This window comes from Sciurus vulgaris, assembly GCF_902686455.1.
Source record: "Sciurus vulgaris genome assembly, chromosome: 1".
Taxonomy (NCBI): domain Eukaryota; kingdom Metazoa; phylum Chordata; class Mammalia; order Rodentia; family Sciuridae; genus Sciurus; species Sciurus vulgaris.
Window position 1 is genome coordinate 171,087,389 of NC_136461.1, and position 19,905 is coordinate 171,107,293.

General features: G+C 40.5%; 1 protein-coding gene across 1 annotated transcript in view; it reads left to right on the top strand.

Annotated features, from left to right (window-relative positions):
• SDC2 (syndecan 2) overlaps positions 1–19,905 on the top strand; it is a 104,079-nt gene that overhangs the window by 66,856 nt on the left and 17,318 nt on the right. The window lies entirely within an intron of this gene.

A 19,905-nucleotide genomic window follows, 5' to 3' on the forward strand; every position in this document is an offset into this window, starting at 1 on the left:
GGGTTGTTAGGAAGGTAAATTGGGGTTTGTTTATCCTTCTATTAAAGGGCATCCGTGCTGGCTCAGGCAGTCTCCTGGTGGCGGAGGCCACCCTACTCAGTTTCCAAGTCCGCCTTGGTGGCCTCGTTTTATGTTATTACTGCTTTTCCTGGGACAGTGAAAGGTGACCCCATGGGAGGTGCTGCCGAACAAATCTTTTTCTTAATGGTGTTTGACTCCAAAGCCCCTGGTGGAAAATAGTGGTGTGTAATAAAGGGGAAGATGGTTAATACCTAAAATCTTTCATTTCATGAAAATATTTTCTGGGTTTTGAAACAGCTCTGGCCCCCCTGTGGGGATCACTGAGGCCAGCCAGCGAGAATGCTTCCTGCCTGGTGTCTTTTGTGGAGGTGTCTGTGTCATATTGGAACCCCCATCATAGGGTTCTGCGGGCATCTCAGGTGCTGGGAGGGGGGAGGTGATGGGGTCCCCCAAGTTGCCTCGAGTTTTCAAGTCAATTGGGTGTTTTGTGCTTCCCTGGGACAAATAGATGTTTCCTCTTAGTCAAGGTGCTCATTTGCTAAAAGCAGCAGAGATTTGTTCTGCTCATGTCATGTAATTGTTGATATCTGAGCCTCAACCCAGAACTTGGCACCCAGAAACCATGTCACAGTTGCTGGAAGATTCCTCGCCTGTGCACACACCGTGGTCCATTTCTTCAGGATTGCTGCTTTGTCTTCTGTGTTCATTGCCAAACGGTCAACTCCCATAAGCCATTAACAACATTAATCGGACATTTTCCAGCCTCAAGGAACTCCTCCCTCATTCAGTTTATCTGAAGGTGGGGTTGGGTTTGAGTTCGACCCCAGAACCTTTCTCCTTTACTTTCAGTCCTGATCAACTTCTTTAGTTAGTTTTGTTTTGTTCATGTCAGGTCATCATGGTGACCACTTTGCTTATTTATGAAAAACTAAAAAGTCTGGATGACTCCCCTCAGGTGGCTTGAATTCAAGGAACAGTCACTTTCTTAACAGAGGGCTTACCTGCCTAAGAGCAAATGCATCCTCACAAATACAAATAATTGTGTTGTTTTTCTTTTGCGGCTTACATTAACTTTCACACATTTCATCTCTTTCAACCTTCACATGAAATCTGGGGGATTGGTATTATTTTCTCGTTTAGAAAAACTCAGTGTCAGAGTTTGAGTCCAGGTGAATTGACTTCAGCTTGGATTCTTTTTTTCTCTGCACCTCTCAACTGCCGTGTTCCCTAACTTTGGGCAAGTGACTGAAAAGGCTACAGGAATCCCAGTCATTTCAAGTGGAGGAAACAATCGTCCACCAAGTATCCTTTCCCATTCTTACTTTAGTTACCCCTTCTGGCATGTCCTACATCCTCATTCTTCCAGCTGCACATAGTAGGTGCTCAGTGCATAAACAAATTAACTCTTGGCTGATGTGAATACTGAGTGGAAAGCATCTTTAGCCTGGCAGGTCTCTGGTCTCTGGCCTCTGATTACCTAGAGTTATGGTTTGGATATGAGGTGTCCCCCAAAAGCTCATGTATAAGACAATGAAGAAAGATTTAGAGGAGAAATGATTGGGTCATAGCCTTAATATAATCAGTTAATTAATCCCTGATGGGATTAATTGATGGGATGTGGCTGGAGGAAGTGGTTAATTGGGGTTGGCTATGGGGTGTATATTTTGTATCTGAGAGCAGAGTCACTCTCTCGCTGCTTCCTGATTGTCATGTGAGCTGCTTCCCTTGCCACACTCTTCCGCCATGATGTTCTGCCTCACCTCGAGCCCCGAGGAATGGTGCCTGCTATGTATGGATTGAGACCCTTGAAACTTGTCCCCAATTAAATTTTTCTCCTCTGCATTGTTCTGGTTGGGTCCTTTAGTCACAGCAGTGAAAAAGCTGTCTAAAACAGGGGGAGTTGGCAAGATTGGACACAGCCTAGATCTTGAGAGGAGAGCCACCAGGAGACTTGAGAAAGGAGAGCCCATCACAGAAAGCCCTCTGCTTTATCAGCAGCAAGAATGCCTACCTGTGGTTTTTTTTCAAATTCAGGTGTTTGCAGCAGCAACTGTCCCCATCAGGACTTTATCTAGAGCTACATTTGACTGTTCCAAATTTAAACCAAAATTGCCTCTTAAAGATGTCCTGCAAAAGCAACTGCCCTTTCCCCCAAGCAATAGCCAGATAAGAGAGGATATCTGTGGTTCCCAGGTGCAAAATCCACCAAGCTGAAAAGTACCCAGGCTCTAGGTCTGTTGTCTGTCCTGTCTGTAGGATCTTAATTCTCTTGTGACAGAATCTCACCTGTCATCTGACAGCTTTCTACTGAAGGTTTTGAGGCTCCAGTCCAGTGTCACTGTTCTGTGAGAGAGACATTTAACACCTCCCTTCTTATTTTGTGCTGTGTTTCTTGGGAAACCCAATAACTATGGAAATTATACTGCATTACCTGCACATTCTAAACAACTAGAAATCTAAGCCTTGCTCCTTTATGGAAACTCTGGGGATTTGCAAAGCCTTCTAGATATTTCCTGAGTGGCTATTGGTGTCTCTTTGCTTAAATATACAGGAATGTTTGAAAAGGCACCACCAGATCCATGTGTGCTAAATATATGTCATTGCACGCCTGTGTTAAAGAGAATGCTTTCGGACCAGGGAAAAGGGTTTTGTTTTCTAAGATTGACATTACTCATTATGTTTGTTTGTTTTAATTGACTTTTTATTGAAGTATAGCAGCAGAAAAATAAATCCTAAGTGTACAGATTGAATTTTCAAATCGTCCTTTTAATATGTTAATATTTAATACTTGAATAATTTAGATATTGATGCTATCATCAATTTCTTTCTGAATTAAATTGAATGGTTGAGGGTGGAGTTAGGAGTGAAATTCTGAATTCCACTATGCTATTCCACTATTCCCTTTCTTTTCCTTTCTTTTTCTTTTTTTGTTTTTTAATTTTTTTTTTTCTTGTACTGGCAACGGAAGCAGAGCCTTAAACACACTAAGCACACCTTCAATCACTGAGCACTGAGCTATACCCTCAGCTCTTGAATTCTGTTCTTTTGACACAAGTGTTCAATAACTTCTCCTTACTTGTTCAGGGAGGCACAGATTTCTTTTCTTGGTATTAATATCTAAACCACTCACAGCCTGTAATTTTTACCTCCAATTTCCTTTCTTCAGTCTTTGAACATATGTACAAGTTTCATGTATACACCACACAGACAAATTGTTCCTGTTCTGTGCATCAGATTCTTATTTGTTCATTGAAAGGGACCCAGAGTGTTTGTTCCACATATATTTCTGATAAAGAGGTACCTTACCTCATTTGGATTTATTTTCTCACTTTTTGCAGATGATTTTGTTACCATGTGTTTCCCTGTGTTAGTCTGTTTTGTTACTATAGTGAAATACCTGAGGCAGGCTGACTTTATAAATAAAAAAGTTTCTTTAATTCACAGTTGTGGCAGTTCAAAAGCATAGTGCCAGCAGCAGTTTGTCTCTGGTGAGAACCTCATGGTGGTGATGGAATGTTTCTGGACTGGGAAAGGAGTGTAGGGGGATCTTTCTCCAAACAGAAAGCTGGAGAGCAATCCAGGGGTTGTGCTTGCTCTTATAAAGACCTTGCTCTACTCAGGAGCTCAGGGGTTCCACAAAAGCTACTGTAAAACTTTTGGAGGGCAGCTCCCCCAGTAACCTAAGAATCTCCCAGTAAGCCCCATTTCTTAAAGGTTCCATCACTTCTTGTGTCACGTCACCACACTGGGGACCAACCCTGTAACCCATGAATATGTATCCAAACCATAGCGTCTCCCTGTCTGTCTTCAGAGAAACCCTTTCCCTTTAGTGCTGTAGTTTGTCAAGTTCATAGCCACCTTTCATTCTAGACCATTATCTGATGGCCTCCCACGCATGCCATGCAGTCTTCCGTGGGCCCCATTTGTTTCAGCCTAATTAAACACCGGCTGGCATCGATTTGAGTGATGTTCCACTTACTCTTCTTCCGATTCCTCTTCAATGCTTTTGCTCTTTTGTGTCAATTTTGCAAGTTCAGCTCACTCTTCTGCCTGGTATGGGAATAGTGCTTTCTGGTCCCATCAGCGTTGAGCTGTTTGCCTTATGATCAGCTTCGTCGTCACCTGAAATTATTTTTAAATTAGAATTCTCCCCCACTTCCCACTTTTTAATGAAAAATTCTCAAATAGGACTGTGTCCATCACCTAAGTGCAATCATCAGTAGAATTTTTCCATGTTTCCTTGATTTTTCTTAGTTTATGGTTTTTTGTTGGTTGTGCAGTTAATGTTGAGCTGAGTGCAACATTGTACACCTGTAATCCAAGCTACTGAGGAGACTGAGGTAGAAGGATCACAAGCCCAAGGTCATCTTGGGGAGCAGAGCAAGACCCTGTCCAAAAAAAAAAAAAGTTGTTAATGTGGTTATAAGGGTATTTCACCCCTGAAGACTTGAGCATCCATTCCCTATAATTAAGGACAAATACATTCTCACCTAATAAAGTTAGTAATTCCATAATATTTTCTCATATCCAGCCCATGTTCAGATTTCCCAGTTGCCCCAGAGAATATTTTTTTCTAGTTTTTTTTTTTTTTTTTTTTTTTTTTAACAGGATCTAATAGCGCTTTTATTCCCTGTGGTTTAGTGATGCATGAGAGAACATCCCAGCGATTGTGATGGCTGAGTGGAGGGGACAGTGGTGCAGCCCGGTATTTAAGACATAGACAAGTGGGCCATTTTCCAAGAGCAGTCTACACTTTGCTGTCTGTGGCCTTTTTCCTTGTGATGTAGCAGCACAGGCAAGAATGAATGAACGACGGTGCGTGCATCTCACCCATCACAACTGTAAATGGAAGTCTGGGCATGTGTCATTTATTTGCTGATGCTAATTGTGTATAGTGCCACCAAGGTGAGGCAATGGGGTACACACTCTGTTAGCAACCAGGAACCATCTCTTCTGTGCTGCTTTGCCTAAAATCTATTGTTAGGGTAGAAGGGACCATTTCTCAGGGTAGAATATGTGGGTGGGCCTAAGGAGCTTTCTAGGGATTTGGGTTCATGATAATTAATAGACAATTTTGTGCAGCTTTATATTGACAAAATAATTGAGCAGGTGGTATAAAATGTTCCATAGAACCCCTCCTTTTCCGTATCACTGCATACAAATTATCTTGTATTAGGGTGGTACCTTCGTTGCAATTAATGAACCAATATTAATATGTTCTAGGCTACAGTCTGTAATTTAAGGTTCATACTTTGTGTTGTAGGGTTCAATGGGGTTTTACAAATTCATAATGCCATGCGTCCACCTTGATAGTATCCTACAGAAAAGTTTCAGTGCTCTGGAATCCTCCTTGCTTCACTTATTTATCCTCACTCTTTTTTCTTAAACCCCTGGCAATTACTGATCTCTTCAGTGTCTCTAAGAGTTCGCCTTTTTCAAAATGCCCTAAACTAGGAATCATAGAGTAACCTGTTCAGATTGGCTTCCTTGGCTTAGCAAGATGCAGTCATTCTTTCTCCATGTCTCTTGGTGGCTTCCTACTCCTTTCCTTTTGTCACTGAAAATATTCCATTCTCTGTACCACACTGTTGTCTACCCATTCACAAAACTTACTTTTATTTTTAAACAAATAATAGAACGTTTCAGCATATACCCATTGTTGAATAAATAGCCACTAAATGACCAAGTTCCATAGACTCCTTAATTTTTCTTCCAGGAATGTAGTGCCAAGGGGAAGTTGTGATGGAGAAGGCAAATAGATTGTTAGGCACTGACTTCTGCTAATGTGCAGTTTTTTAAGCAGAGAGTATCTTAACCAGGAGACGCTTAGCCCAGCAGGAGTAGATGGCTTTGATGTGTTCAGGCTTTGAACTACAGTTTAAGAAATCTCTCTAGAAATGCATCGTTCAGTAGCCACTAGTCACACGTGACTATTTGAACAATTAAAAGTAAACAAAATGAAAGATCTAGTGCCTCCAGTCGTACTAGCTACATTTCAACCGCTCCTTAGTCATCTGTGGACTACCATTTTGGACAACACCGATGTAGAAACATGACCTTCACTGGACAGCCCTGATTCAAATAAAAGCATTCCAGTAGAGGGATGGGATTGAAATTAGTTGACCAGGCTGATTCTGGTTTTTCTTTAATGCTTTAGCTCTTTTGTACCACAATTTTACAATAGAAGAGATGAAGCCCAGAGATTTGTTTACTGGAAAAAAAATGTTGCTTAAAATGACTTGCTGGGGATAAAAAAGGCTGCCAGGGGCCAGTGAAGCTGTGAAATTCCCCCTGTGTGACTACCCCAGGAGGTATGGCTTGGCAACAGTTGAGGCCCTTGATCACTAGTGTTAAAGAGTTTTACAGAACTCTGAGCTCTTGCTAATTTGGTTTGGTTAAAAAAAAAAAAAAAAAAAAAAGTCAAAGGCTTTTTCTAATTTGGGGGATGAGGTAGGTGTGGAGAGAGAGTTAAACTTCCCAACTAAAAAATTTGCAAATTGTACACCCATCCGTCAGTAAACTCCTGTGTTTGTTGCATACCAGGAATGTGAAACCTGAATGAATATCAGATATTTGCCACAGAAATTGTAGCTCACTCCCTTGAAATTGAAATTACTGTTATTTGGGAGCAAAGCAAATAGCAGTTTTCTTTCTTTTCTTTTTTTTTTTTCTCTTGCCAACTCTTTGGATTTGGTCAGATCTAATTTTGTTCACGTGGTACATATCATGCTGACAGAAAGTATTATGGGCTGTCAGTTAACTTTGATTTCATTTCTGTGTTCATTTTATGTATGGCATTTTAATAAAATCTTCCATTTTTTTTCCTTCGAAACAGAAATACTGATAACAAACATTACATTAAATTGTGCTTTGCCGTAGTGTCTAATCTGGAAATTGGCTGTTGACATTGTTGAGGGTTTTTAATATGATTTTTAAGTGAAAATGCCAAATTGCTTTGTCTGCACGTTGTAGCTTTAAATATTGACTTTTTGCCTTTTGAAATGCTTTCATTTCTAAGAGGCCTGGTGTGAAAAGGAGAACCTGACAGAACAATATATCTACTATAATTCCTGTGAAAAGACTTTGCATATTCTGGTATTTGGAGTTCAGTCAGGATGTGACCACTCGGAGTCATAAATGTCTATAAACACAGGCTTAGAATTGATAGTTTTCTCTAAGAATAGGCCCAGAGAAAATAGTATATTATCTTGCAAATTAAGAATTGGAAATGCTAGATCTCAAATGAAGACAGATTTCCTGTCACTCTTTAAGCCAGTGTCACCTGCTAAACAACTCTTACAAGAGTTGCTGAGGTTTAATCAGTATTTAATAATTATTGAATATGCTGAACTGACTACACACACACACACACACACACACACACACACACACGCATTTTTGTCCCTTGGATTTGAAAAGCGGAATAACAGATGGGTGTCTTATGTCCGCTATGGTTCTTACGTAATTCTAAAAAACATATTTTAATTTAGATACTGTTTCATGTTAGCAAAGTCTAGGAAAATTGATTACAGTTTCTTAGCATGAGATTGTTTTCTTAAAAGCTGTGAAAGGAAAAAGAATCAATATTAGGGCTTTCCGAATGGCAGCTTTTTACAGAGCCCCCCAGCACGATTGATTACAGCTGCTTTTGTAAAGGATTTAAAAAGAACAATCTGTATTAAAAACATCATTCTTTGGTATGAGCTTGAGCAGTTCCAAATGGGTTTCCATGGGGGCTGCCCTGCAATGTGACCACTGGAGAGGATTTCGGCCATCACCAGTGGGCCAGGGCAGCAAGGCAGGGGAGAGGCGCTTAGGTGAGGAGTTGCTGGCATGCATGCCAGAGAGGTTGCCCTGGCAGCTGCAGACATTCAGCTGCAACCTTCAGCCTCCGAAGCAGGAGGGGCCAGAAGCACGTCAGTTTTCTGTATGTGGACCCCAAGGTTAAGCTGCAGGAAGGAACAGTCAGACAGATGTCTTTGTTCCCCAGCACTGGCCAGAGCCAGGTAAGTGCAGTCATGTTAGGGATAATAATAGTAACAGATTGCTCCCAGCCTCCATGTCCTCAGCTGTTACCCTGAGGCCAAAGGGGAGTGGACATGTCTTCATTTGATATCTTACACATGAGCACCCCAACCTCCCTAGTCCCAGGCTGCATGCTGATCTGTACCGATTAATAAACTCCACTCTGAGCCGACACACCGTGAAGTCAAGTGTGCCTGTAGCAGTTAAATCTTTTAGAAACTAGACCAGTCCTCACAAGGCATGTGACAGAGACTGGTAATGTGGACTGGGCTCCGAGAGTTTAATCCTCAGTAACTCTCTGTGCTCTCTGGGAAATTAAGATGTAACAGGTAGACCATTTTGGCTTTCATTCCAAAATGCAAGGGCATTTGTGGAAAAGGTTGTCTGTTAGGGAAGGCTGAAAATCCTGGAAAATGGGAGTTTTTAGAAAATGTTGTTGAGTTGTGCATCATCAGTTTTATTCAGCACCAAGTACTGAATACCTGCAGAGACCTTTGGTGTGGCTCACTACAAAACTGGTGGAATCAGCTCATAAACTTCTTTTGGACTAGCCTTATTTGGGGAAAAAAATATTTCTGGAGATGATCTGCTTTTTGATTCATAACAATTTGCTTTTAAAAAAATTTCCCCATTGTTTTTAGAAAATGAAATGTTTCTCTGTTATGAAATGGTGCTTATGAATATGTGTTCCAGTGGAGACTTTCAATTATCACTAGTGAATTAAGTGTTAAGTCAGCCTTCTTTGAGAGCAAACAATGAAATGTGCTTTTTCTTTTAACACTTTCTCAAAAGTGCTTCTTAAATATTTTTTTAAATTGAGCATGTCATTTTGCAATTCTTTTTCCCTTCATCGTCTACAACCTTCATGTCTTATGAATGAGAGTCTTATGATTCATACACAGATTCTGATGGTGAAGAAAGATGCAAGGTGGCCCTGGAATGAATTAGGTTACATTTTGAATTTTTGAAGGCTTTTCCATACATCAGTTTGCACAGCTGATAGCGTTCATTGTTTATATAAAAAAATTACTGCCACAGTTTCAAAAAAATATTACTGTCCACAGTTTTCCTGTCCTCCTCTTTGACAAGACCATAAATGTTATCTTCAGATAAAGTACTCACATACAGCACTTTATTACACCAACAGGACCACTTTCCAAAATGTGTTTGCTTTGAGATGACCCAGCCCATGTTGCTATAGATATCCTCCACTTGAAGTGGGTTCATCTGGCTGGGAGCTCAGGCCTGCCTGAGGCATCATGGTACAGCTTGGGGAGACTCCATTTCCTGGGGAATTTCATGCAGGTCTATGATGGATTTCATAATAGACTCTTAATAGCTTTAAATCTCTTCCTGGTTCCTCTATCAAGAAAACCATTTCTTTAAAAGCTTCTGGACCCTTGTTTATTTTACGTGGTTAAGAAGTTTGGTCAAGAACAATTCCTTTATAAACAAAAAGAAATATAGGGGTTGGGGCCATGAATCTTGGGCAGAAAACAGGATGTTTTTCCAGTAGATTGTCAGGAATGTGAATAATGCTTTGGGCACACAGTGCAGCCGCCACGGTGACTTGGCACTAGGTATTAACTGCCACCATTCAGAACTATTTTTTTTTTTTTAAACTCTAGCTTTTTTGAAATCAAAGTTCATCACCTGTATATTTATCCCTTCTGTTGCTTTGTAGCTTTTTAGGTTTTAATTTTAGGTTTTTTTTTTAATTTTTTTGGGGAGTGTTAACATACTTTCAGTCTTCTAGTAATGCAAAACCTGATGTAAATGTCTTCTTGTTCATTTGAAATGTCCTCCTGGTTCAGGCAAATGGTCCTCCTAGATCTGTAGTCACAGTCAATTTAAGGGCTTTCTTGGGATCAGCAGGAGCTGCTCCCACTGCAAGTAGATAGAGTCTGTGCAATAGAAGGGATGCTGAAAGCGAGAAGCAGTGCAGAACATCTGCAGATGAGCCCTGCAGGTGTGTGTCAGGGTACAGTGCTCAGGGGCAGGCCCTGGCCTCTGCTCACTGGGGCCAAGCTGGCAGGAACCTTGTTCCTGAAACTGAGCAGGCTCACTTCAACAGAGTGGTGTCCTCTGCTCCAAGTAACCTAGGAGCAAGGAGCGGCTCAGTGAGATGGATAATTAGACCAGGAAGCTTTAGAACTTGGAATTTTGTCATCAGATATCCATTTTATCAGGCCTTTTGGCTTTGTAACCTTAGCCTCTTGAAATGATCAAGAGAGATCCAAGTACTGTTCTGTGATTCTATGGCACTCTTCTCAAGTGCAAAGCTTTTTTTTTTTTTTTAGTAAATATTTACCACCTAGATATTTATATACTTCTATGATGCTATCTTTAATATATATAACATAATATACAACATGTATATATGTCTATATATATATATATAAAATCTATGTGTGTATATGCACGTCTATGCTTGAACATATTAACGGGTAAATAAGTAATAAATTCATTTTCAGAAGTTCATTTGTATTGTCAACATCTGGAAGCTGATCCGTAGTCATTTGTGACTGACTCCTTTGTCATGTGCTTTCAGAGTGTGTGTGTGTGTGTGTGTGTGTGTGTGTGTGATTGAAATGTATCTATAGCAAAGATACAACAGTAATACCAATTAGAGAAATCACCATGAACCCTCCCACCCTAACCAGTTACCTTTCTTTCTTCATTCCCCTTACAGGGTTTGGCCAGATGTATGTAAAATTTTAATTTAGTTGTGATATTAGAAAATATTTTACCACATGATTCTTAAAATATAATGTGGTCATAAACATTTTTCCTTATCTATGGTATATGATTTTGAATGGCTATGCTGAGGAAATTAATGTGTTATGCATACTAACGTGTCACCCCCATAGTTGGTATTTGGGTTATCTCAGTGATTTTGCTGCAGTATAGTAGTAAACACTCCAGCTTTTCTTCTTTTTAAAATATTTACTCAGGGTAATTCCTGAAAGAGGAAATATCTGTTCCAATGGCATAAACATTTTCATAGCTGCTTAAAACACATTGCTGAGGTGCTTTCCAAAGGGTCTGTGCCCTTTCTGTAAGTTGGCATCTTTTAAAAATAGTCCAGACGTCTTTCTATGGGCCAGCAGTGGGGTGTTGCGTATTCCTGTTGGAATTCAGATTCAGTTCTAGCTCAGCTCTCTGGAATAGCTTAGTTGGCAATCCATCCATCACCGCTGCAAGCCCCAGAACCCTGCTCCTTCCCCAGCATTGGTTGTAGTCTGGAAAGGTGTGGTCTGCCCATAGGAATCAAGGTCGTTCCCATTTTCCTGTCCCATAGGCTTTCTGTGGCATTCTGTCAACCCTCTAGTAGGGTGAAGAATATACGTAGGGCCTAGAATTGTAGCAGTTGAAAAACCCTTAGAGTGAATTATTAAATCTAAACCAGAGCCTGTTGGCTTCCTGTGCCTGACTTGGAGTCTGTTCTCTGATGGTAGTTTTTACAAAACACTTTTGAATAAGAAATAAATTCCAAATATCTTTTTCCCCCCTTTCCTGCCAAACTCCACCAGGAAACAGCATCTCATTACTTGAGTTAGAATTTATTAATCCTGACCCTCTCCAGCCCTTGGAACTTTTCAGGTTGGGCTCACACGGCTTCTATTTTTACTCTAGTCTAAACTGTGGTCATATGGATAGCAAAATAAATACAGGAATTTTCTAACTTGGGAGGGGGAGAGGCAGCAATGCTTATAATAACATAGCTGCAAATTCTTGCTTCCCCCTGTTTGATATTCCAAAAAAGGAAGAAAGCACCGTGTGGAGCACATCTGTAAGTAATGAACATTTTCCTTTTGTGTGTCATGCATATTCAGCGTAATCCCACTCAAAGTCTCAGGCGTCGTTCTAATATACATGCCTGGTAGATCCCTGTTTTTGTTGCCAGCAAACTTAATGCAACCCAAAAGTTACTTCCCTTCCCTCTCTGGATCAGGAATCTGAACCCATTACCACAAGCAGAGGTGTGGATTGCCAGTGCGTTCTGCTTATGTTTTTGTTTTTCCCGCTGGTCACCTCTTTTGCTTGTTGCTGAGAAGGAAGACTTTTTTTGTTTAATAGGAGCAATAAACCAATTAATTTCAGGAAGGCTTTCTGTTTTTAAAGTATTAATTGAATTTTGTAATGCAGTGTTTTCACAATCTAGAAGTTACAAAGGGGCATCAAATGAAAATTCTCTCCAGTTGGGATATTTTGCTTTTAATTGGTTGTCTTTAATTATTCTAGGTTCCCAAGTATGAGATATGTCAAGAATTTGGGCACAGTTTCGATTCTTTCCGCTCGGTTTCTTCAGTTAAGGGCTCTTTATCATGAGATGGTGACTTGTAAAAACGGAGGGATTTGGATCACAAGGTTTGAAGACTGATATGACTGTTGGCAGATGAGCATATTCTCAGAGAATGTGTGTGATCAGGGCTGTTCATAGTTACCACATTCTGGATTAGGAAGTGACTGTGGGGGACAGGCATCCTATTCTGTTTACGTCATAATACTTGGGACCAGGGGAAGGGTTCATCAGTTAAATAAGCATACAGGGTCTTTGTGGCTCACCAAATCTGAGATGCTATTTTAAATACAATCAACAACTCATTTATTGAACCAGGTACTGTTCTGTAGAATCAATAAACACTGTAGAAAGAAAAATAGTTTTGCCTGTAGCACCAGATTTAGCCGCATACATAGAGTGAGGCACCTTTTCTGCAAATGATATCGATTATTTCACATCATTTTTAGATGAGCCGTATAATCCTCTAGCAAGATTTTTTAAGGGGGGTATTGAGAGGGGTTAACATGCTGATTATTGCAATGAGCATCTTATTAAAGAAAGATATTACTTGAACTTTGTTGGTTTAGGAAGTCTAACAACTTTGAACCAAATACAATTCTTTTTAGACAGAGGAAAATATCCACAGTTAATACCGTACACTAACTCAGTGTTACTTTTTGTAACACTTTTCAGCTGATTCCATGTTCTCCCAAGACCCAGGCTTGTTGCAGGCCTTCTTAATGTATTGGAATTTCTTCCAAGGTCACACTTAACCTTCCCTGGCCATGGGTCTCACAGTGCAAGGCTGAATTCTAGCTGGCCCTTTGGTAGAGACATCAGGTAAGGGAATGTGGTTCTATTCAACATCAGCCCTTCAGAAAAATCTGACCTCTGCTGTCTGCTGATCCTTTTCCACGTGCTGGTCCCTGGAGTATGTTGATAGGCAGTAGAGGGGACTGAGAGGACATCAGAACTGGCCCTGCTGCTTGGACTTCTTTAAGGAGTACTCATTCTAAGCGGTGAGATAAGACTTCCCTCTCTGTGTGAGACTTCCAACAGGAAAATCCAGCGTCAGTGGTAAGTTCCAAATGAATAGTTCAGACTCAAAGGACTATAAATAAATGCTGTTAGAAATTCTGTCATCTCCCAGGCTTTGGTTTGTTCAAAACCTTCATAGAACTAGGGGGATTTTTTTTTTTTTCCAGAATTGCCTAGAATGTGACATTTTTATGACCAGTTTGTTCACTTTTGAACCTCTCACTTCACACTCAAACAGGATTCTACCTTTATATAACCTGCTCTTTTTTTTTCTTTTCCAGAATTGAGTTTATTTTCCTAATGTGCATGAATAAATATTTTAAAGTCATTCCCCACTTTGTACAAGGTATTTTGAAGAGTTTCTTAAAGAGACTTTTTATTAGCTTTCTATGTAATTAACTAAGGACTACTAAAGATATTTGAAGCAGTTCTGAACTAAAGACTGTTCTTAAGAGTTTTTTAATGGGGATTTAAGAATTTTATTTCACATCGGACCTCACCTACCACCTATCACCCCATGGATGATTTGAATATATACAAACCCTTAAAAAGTGCTTGTAAATACAACACTTATGTGCCTATACTTCAGCCATATCTAACATATTCAGGGAAAATGCTATCTTTTTCTAATAATAAGCATAGAGTTCTTTCCTTGTGTTACATTTGCAGCTTGGATGGGGCACCTGTTTGTTACAGATGAAGGTGTTACGTTACTAAAAATTAACTAACTGCAGTCCATGCCCATGGCTCCAGGCATCCTTTATGTAGGGAATTTACAGGATGTTAGGGAGAGAAAAGGCTGTTGAGTTGGAACTTTAGACTCTTAATGTAAATTTTTTTTTTTTTCTTCCCATCTGTGATGCCAAGAATGCTAGTTCTGAAAGATGTTAAATACATGTTCTGGTGCAGAGAATTTCTACGGCCAAGACTTGAAAATGCTGCCACATTAAGCAGAGTTCAGCATGTCTCATTATTGTAGTTGTTCTCAGGACCTTTATTATGATTATGTGTGAATCATGAGAAAAGGAGGCAGGAGGTAAACACAACATGTTAACACTCAGTGACACACACTCTGAGGTCACCTCCGTGCTCTGAGCTGCATGACTTTAGGCAGGCTCAGCTCCTTGGTCTGCATTGGAGGTTGTTGAGAGGATTAGGTGAGCCAATGCTTATAAAACACTTAGCACAAATGCCCAGCACATAATAAACACTTAACAGTGAGCTGCAACTAATCCTTTTGAATCTGAGGCCGAATGGTCTGATGTCATTCGTGTTGTAGGATATTGTGGTACAGCAGAAAAAAACTAGAATTAGTTGTCAAGAGCTTTGGCCTCCACTTTGACCACCAACTGGATCAGGTGATTTTGAGCTTCTTTGTCACCGTGGTGTTCTCTTTATTCAGTTTCAAAATAATTTTAAAGGATCTTGATGCCCGTAAGTCCAGTCAAACTCTAAAAGTATGTGTTCCTTTGGGCTATACCTAAACCAAAATTGGCAAGTTCAGCTTCAGGACGAGTAAGTCATCTCTGATTGGCTTTGTTTGAGAGAGAGAAGTTTAGCTAATTATTATTCCCTTTACAATGTGTGTTAGCCAGGAACAAAACAGTTTACTAAGTCAACCATGGTAAGATAAGCTGAAGTTATAGCCTGTTGGCACCTTGTAATCACCATAAAAGTTAATATACATTTGAGCCTAAATCAGGACTAGACATTTCTTTATCATAAAATTAAGGGTTATCATCTAGGTGTTTGTTTTGTCTAATGAGATACAGAAATGTATCACTAAGCCATATGGACATTTTATTTTTATGTTGGAAGATTAATTTTCTGATGGTAGGGACTGGTTCTACCTTCTGATGTGTAGTTAACCCAGTTTAAATGATAAAGTAAACTGCTTTGAGCTTTAATTTTTTTGTTCCACTGTATGGGTTGCCCTAGTTTCAAAGCACTTGAAGGACACTTAGCAGTAGGTAAAGCACTGTATCCTTCAGGGAAGGCCACCAATTTCTAAATAACAGATTTCCACGCTGGTGATTCAAAACATGTATTTTGTTCAATGTAGGCTTTACGTACATGATAAAAATCTAACAGATTTGTTCAGTTGCTATCCCACAAATTGTCTTTACTGAGAAAGTGCACAGTTATGCCAAGTGTGCATTGACTCAAGAGTTTCTCTTTTCATTTTTATCACAGACACTATATTGAGCTCAATTATTTTGTTCAAATCTCGTTTTTATCATAAGGTATGGAAACAGAGCTCACTGTTGGCTTTCACCAATTTTTCATCCGTAAAGGAGTTTAGTTTTCCTTTGGGATTTACATGAAAGAAATCGATGTCACCAGGCTGCTTCATGGAGCTTTTTGTCTTGGAGCCCTGGGTTTGGGTAGAGGAAGTAGGAGCAGCTGACACTTGAAATGCAGGTGAGGCCATGTGGCAAGAGAGCTTCCTTACAGGCCAGGGAGGTTTTATGTCATCCTAGTGACAGGGAACCAAGGCAGGGTGTTTCTCAGGGGAGGTGGTATGATTACATTTGAGCTTAAGAATGGTCCCTCTGCAAAGAATAGCTATAAAGACAAAAAGACTTGGTCTGTGGCCAACTCAGGTGCCTTAGGAATGATCCAGGCCCAATGCGATGAGGTTGCTGAAATCACGGGACCAGAGGAGGAGGGATGGAGTTAAGAGACAAATCCAGGGGCTGGGGCTATAGCTCAGTGGTAGAGCACTTGCCTAGAACGTGAGAGGCACTGGGTTCGATCCTCAGCACCACATAAAAATAAATTAATAAAAGACCATCTCTGATTAAGAAATATTAAAAAAAAAAAGATACAAATCTGTATCTTGCCTTTTTTCTAGTCATTGTGGGTTACGAAAACAGCACCAGATAAGTATTCTTCTCTAGAAGTTCAGTCTCCTGGAGGCATTGTGGTGCTTTGGTTTTCCTGGGGGAACATGGCATGAAGCAAATTTCTCTCTCTGTCTGCAGCAGGTTTTCCTCCTCGTGGTACTCCATCCTATCCATGGCTAACTCGTGGTCTCCTGTATTCATATTTGCATCAGCCCAGGGGGAGAGGTCTGAAGGACCAGCTTTGTTTTTCTTCCAGCCTGTACTCTGAACACTGTTAGCCAACACTATTGGCACCACCTCACGGCCACGGTCAGTCCCAAATTAAATGACCTCATCACGGAATCCTATAGTCAGGCTGCAGCTATGTGCCTCTGTGCATTTCTTTCCAGTTGCTTCAATCTACTTGCTCTGTCCCATTATGCAAGTGAGGATGTGTGGAATATATACCATCCTGGGGTTTTCCATGCAGCAAGACTGACCAGGTGTAAAAATCAATATTTTTAAGTCTCTCTTTTTATAGCCTTCAAGAGATGCACGTCTTACTGTCTCAAAGGAATGTTGCTGCATAATTTATTTCCCTTTCCAAGCAGGGAACAGTGAAATCCTTACCAACACAAGAGTGTGGAGTCTTCATAAGGAATTTGACTTGTTTTTGGAAAACTTTTTTTTTTTTTTTTTTTGAGAGGTGGTGAGAATAGAGATAATTTCTGGAGCATGTACTACAAAGTGAAAAGAGCCCTGCTTACAATTCAATTGGACTCTACAGAAGGATATTACTAATTCTCCCTATGTTCTTGAGGTCCCTAAAATCAGAGTGGGAGAGAACATTTTGCAGTTTGGTGTCAAAATTATTCACACCAGAGAAATGAATACTTTTGGCTGCCTTCAAATATAGTAAGCAAACCATCAGCCCTGGGACCACCCTGGGGCCCTGCAAGCCCCAAGTGGCTGAGGACAACTTGCTTCTCCAGACTCGTTCTGGTCTCCACCCCAAGTCTTGCAGTAATACAGTCCTCTTAAGTTAAGTCCTCTTGGTTATGTCTTAAGAAGCCAGTTGGCCTGTCAGGCTGCCCAGTGAGTGAAGTGTGAGGTGGATCAAATTTTCTGGAAGAAGGTTTCAGCCCACCTGGCTATTAGTGTGACACATGTGCTAGTCCCAACAACTAGATCATCTAATGAATAGAAATTCAATTTACACATGGGGATTAAGTATCTCAATGTTAAGCTTTGCCACATCAAATTTCTTCGACAGAGCCAAGAAGAACATGAGAGCCATTCAATTTTAAGGAATGTGAAACCAGTTTCTAAAATGTAAAGAGAATCTTTTTCTCACTTTTAAGACTCTGGGTTACAAAAGTAGATGGTAGTGCAAAGTATGGGAAGTTGGGGGCAAATGATCTTTTAGCCTTAAGATCAAGAGATTTTAACAGTAGGAATTCTGGAAGTCTTGGGACATGTGTTAACTCTGAAACCTGAGTCAAAGGTTACTTAAGTCAATTTAGTTTAAGTAATCTCAGTTGACAAATATTTATTGAGTACCCATGCACTTGAAGAGGGACAGAGAACAATCTCACGGGGGATTCAAGGCCTGCATCAACAAATTGTTCTCCAAAGGGGCAAGACAAATACATATGCAGTAATTAGAAATAATATGAGAATGTATGTCTACAACAAAGGACTAGAGAAGTCAGAACCTGATTTGAAAAGTAGACGGGGGGCTGGGGATATAGCTCAGTTGGTAGAGTGCCTGCCTTGCAAGCACAAAGCCCTGGGTTCAATCCCCAGCACCAAAAAAAAAAAAAAAGTAGACAGGGTTTGACAGAATAAGAGTGTCCCCCAAATGAAGTTAAAAGGATAAGGTTTAATACAGACAAGAATGAGAGCGGTTTTTAGGTGGGAGTACTGGCTCAAGTCAAGCAGTGTTTACTGAGCACCTGCTGTATGCCAGGCTCTCTTATTTGATGGGGAGCCGGAAGGTTAAAAACAAATGAGGTTCATCAGAACTCAGAATCCACAGACGGTCTGGTCTGGTACCTGCCTAAGACATCAAAATCCATAGATGCTCAAGTTCCTTATGTAAAACAGCATAGTATTTTCATGTAAGCTATGCACACCTTCCTGTATACTTTAAATCATCTCCAGATTACTTCTAATACCTAATACAGTAAAAATGCTGTGTAATTAGTTGTTATGCCATATTGCTTAGGGAATGACAAGAGAAAAAAACTTTTGTACATGCTCAGTACAGACCATGTTTTAAAATATATTTTCAGTCCACAGTTGTTTGAATCCATGGATGCAGAACCCACAGATGCAGAGGGCTGACTCCCTCAAGGGAGCTGTGTGTCTACTAGGGGTCACGATGGCTATGTGTAGAGCTGTGGAAGGCAGGACTCCCTGTTCAGTTCACAAGTTTTAGGAATTGCAGCCTGGAAGGGTAATAGCCTTAGAAACCTTGTAGTGTAGGACAGCCTCAGATTGCAGGGTGAAGCTCTGACCGCTTTGGCAGAAAAGTTCCAGCACACTCTTGGCTCAGGGTGGTCACTTCAAAGCCTGCATGCCAGGCCACTGCAACATCAATCCCTAAGGTTTCAGCCCTCAATCTGCCAGTGTGATACTCAAACAAAATGATTGCCACACTTTTTTGTCAGTTGGCACCCAGGCCTGCAGGGAATGTAGCTCGGATTTAAAATACTTAGGCCTCTCTAGCCAGCACTGAAACTTGAGAGAATAAAGCAGTGCTGTTAGAGAGACTGGGCCTCTCTGCCCTCCAAGGAGGTCCTGTCTGTAGTGACTGCTAAAAAATGTTTTATTTTAAGGAGAAATTCAATGAAAGTCAACATCGTAAAGGAAACATTTTTTTTTATAATTCCTGTTAGGAACAAACATTCAGTTCCATCTTTAAAAATAGAATAATTATGAGTGCTCCCTATTCCAAATACAAACTTTGCTTAGAAGTTGCCAATCCAAGATACTGGTGGTAAAATATCAATTTACTAAAAGCTTTTTTAAAAAAATATTCTACCTCTGACGTGTCTCCAGTTCATGCAAGTGACTCGTTTGGCAGGATTAGGTTGAATTTTAATACTCAACTCTTATTGAAGAGCTCAGAAGCTGTAGAACTGGTATACTTTGTGACTGATCCCTCTGTGTATTAAGCCTGTAGTTTGCTATTACCAAGTGCCAGTAATATATATTTTAAAAAGTGCTCTTGTGGGTTTATCTGTGTTTGTCATTAAGGCTCTGCTAAGCCAGTAAGCCCTAGAAGTGGGCTCATGGTGAGATCTTGCCCTTGGCAGATGAGCCTCACAGGCCCCCTGCTTCACATGGGGCCCTGCCTGGCATCATCATGGATCTGAACTGCGGCAGAAAGCTCTGGATTGCCCGGGTGGCTGGGGAGCTCTCATCTGTAGTGATAAAGCTGGGCATGGCCAGGCCTGTAAGCATTTGGTGTGCCTTGGTGAATCCCTAGGTGATTATTTATCCTAAGCACTGTAATACCTTTAAGTACAACCCAAGAAAGACTTAAGTGACTTTGGTGTTTTTGTAGTTTTTGCAGTAAAGGCAGCCCATTTGTGACCAAAAGAAATGCTTGAGACAGCTTATAACTAGCATTGGGATGACCAAAATTCAGACAAGTTTAATGGAATGGAACAAAATGAGCCCATGGTAGGTGCTTGGGTCTCTGCA